Here is a 2439-nt window from a genome sequence, read left to right as displayed (position 1 = left end):
ATCAATCAATTAATAAATGACAAACAATCCAATTAAAAAATGGGCAGAAGACATGAATAGACACTTCACCAAAGAGGATATTCAGGTGGCCAACAAACACATGAAGAAATGCTCATGGTCATTAGCCATTGTTGTTGTTGCTGTTACATGCCATGGAGTCAGACCCGACTCATAGCGACCCCTCCTTGGGTTTCCGAGGCACTATCACTATGGAAGTAGATTACCCCATCTTCCTTCTGAAGAGTGGCTGGTAGGTTTGAACTGCCAGCCTTCTGGTTAGCAGTCAAGTGTCAAGTGCCTTAGGCACTATGCTACCAGAGCTCCCTCATTAGCCATTAGGGAGATGCAGATCAAAACAACAATGAGAGACCATCTTGTCCTAGCACCAATAGCAAAGTTCAACAAGACAGAAAATAACAAATTCTGGCAAGGATGTGGAGAGATTGGGACTCTCAAACATTACTGGTGGGACTGTCAAATGATACAACCACTGTGGAAAACAGTATGATGATTCCTTATAAAGTTGGAATTAGAAATATCGTTTGACCCCAAAATCCCATTACTAGGTATATATCCTAAAGAAGTGAGAGCCATGACAAGAACAGACATATGCACACCCATATTCACCACAGCACTATTTACAATAGCCAAAAGGTGGAAACAACCTAGGTGTCCATCAACTGAAGAATGGATAACCAAACTATGGTACACACACACAATGGAACACTATGCAACCCTAAAGAATAACCTAGAATCTGCAAAACACCGCATAATGTGGATGAACTTGGAGGACGTCATGCTGAATGAAATAAGTCAATCACAGAAGGACAAATATCGTATTAGTCCACTATTGTGAAAAGTCAAGGAAATGTTTATAAATGGAAGGAAATTTTCTTTGTTGGTTGCCAGGGTTGGGAGGGGAGGGGAGGGAACACTCCTAGTTAGGTAGAGACAAGTATTGATTCAAGTGAAGGAAAAGGCAATGTACCAAATGTGAGTGATCAACATGGTGGCACTGAGGAAGAGGAAGATAATGTACATGGGAGATAGAGACAACAAAGATGAACCCTTTTGCACATACAGCACTGCATTGTCAGTGATGGCAAGCATTGAGATACGGGTGGATAGATGGGTGGACAGGCTGAACAATCAGGTACGTCTAGGCAGAAGGGAGTGTGCCCATGACCATGGATAGGGTTGGCAGATGATGTTTCTACAAACATATTTGTATGTGCTGTAAGAATGTCTAGGTATATAGCAGAGCTGACAAAGGACAAGGTTGTGGTGACTTCTTGGCCACAGCCAGCTACCCAGAGGGAGCAAGTAGTTGGACCTGTGGGCTTGGGACCATGGTCCCAAGGGATATTAAGCTCAACTGGCATAACATATTACACAGAAACATTGTTCCATATCCTACTTTGGTGAGTAGCAACTGGGATCTTAAAAGCTTGCAAGTGGCCATTTAGACGGAATGATGGGTCTCTCCTTATCCAGAGCAAAGAAGAATGAAGAAAACCAGAGATGCATTGAAAAATTAGTCCTAGAGACTGGTAGACCATGCAATCTACAGCTTATATAACCATGAGATCAGAAGAACTAGATGGTGTCTGAATACCACTGTCAACCACTCAGAGGGGGATCTATGTAAGAGATCCTGGATAGAGTGGGAGAACAATGTGAAACAAAACTCAAAATCATAAAATAAATAAATAAAGACCAGGTTTGCTGGTCTAATAGAGCCTGGTGAAACCCCTGAGACTATGACCCCTAGCTGCCCTTCGAGTCTGGAATTGAATTCCTGCGTCTTCCAGCCAAATGAAAGGCAGGCTGAACATGGGCTGAACATTTACATTAGGTAGGGACATCTCTTGGAAAGAGCAATCATGGAAGAACAGAAGGGCCGTGTATGCACAGGGAAACAGCTCGGGGGGCAGGAGTGCATGGGAGGGAAAGACACAAGGAAGAGGTAACTAGGGGTAGGAAGTGGGAAGAGAGCTGTTACATTGTGGGAAATTGAAGTCAATGTCATGAGACAAAATATGTATGAACTGCTATATGGGAAATGAATTTGCTGTGTAAACTTTCACCCAAATCAGAATGAATTTTTTTTTTTTTTTAATTCTAGCATACCATCTCCAGCATTATTTCTATCACCAAGGCCATGTTTTCCAACTACCAGTGATTCTTCTTTGTTCACAACTTTTGCATTCCAGTCACCAGTGATGATCAACACATCTTAATTGCATGTTTGGTCAATTTCAGACTGCAGAAGTTGGTAAAAACCTTTAATTTCCTCATCTTTGGTTTTGGTGAGTGGTGCATAAATTTGAATATTAGTAGTATTAACTGGTCTTCCTTGTAGGTGTATGGATATTATCCTATCACTGACTGCATGTACTTCAGGATAGATCTTGAAACATTCTTTGTGATGATGAATGT

The sequence above is a fragment of the Orycteropus afer genome, unplaced genomic scaffold (genome assembly GCF_000298275.1).
Source record: "Orycteropus afer afer isolate SDZICR_OR568_19922 unplaced genomic scaffold, OryAfe1.0 scaffold01031, whole genome shotgun sequence".
NCBI lineage: Eukaryota > Metazoa > Chordata > Mammalia > Tubulidentata > Orycteropodidae > Orycteropus > Orycteropus afer.
Note: the sequence above shows the minus strand (reverse complement) of the source record.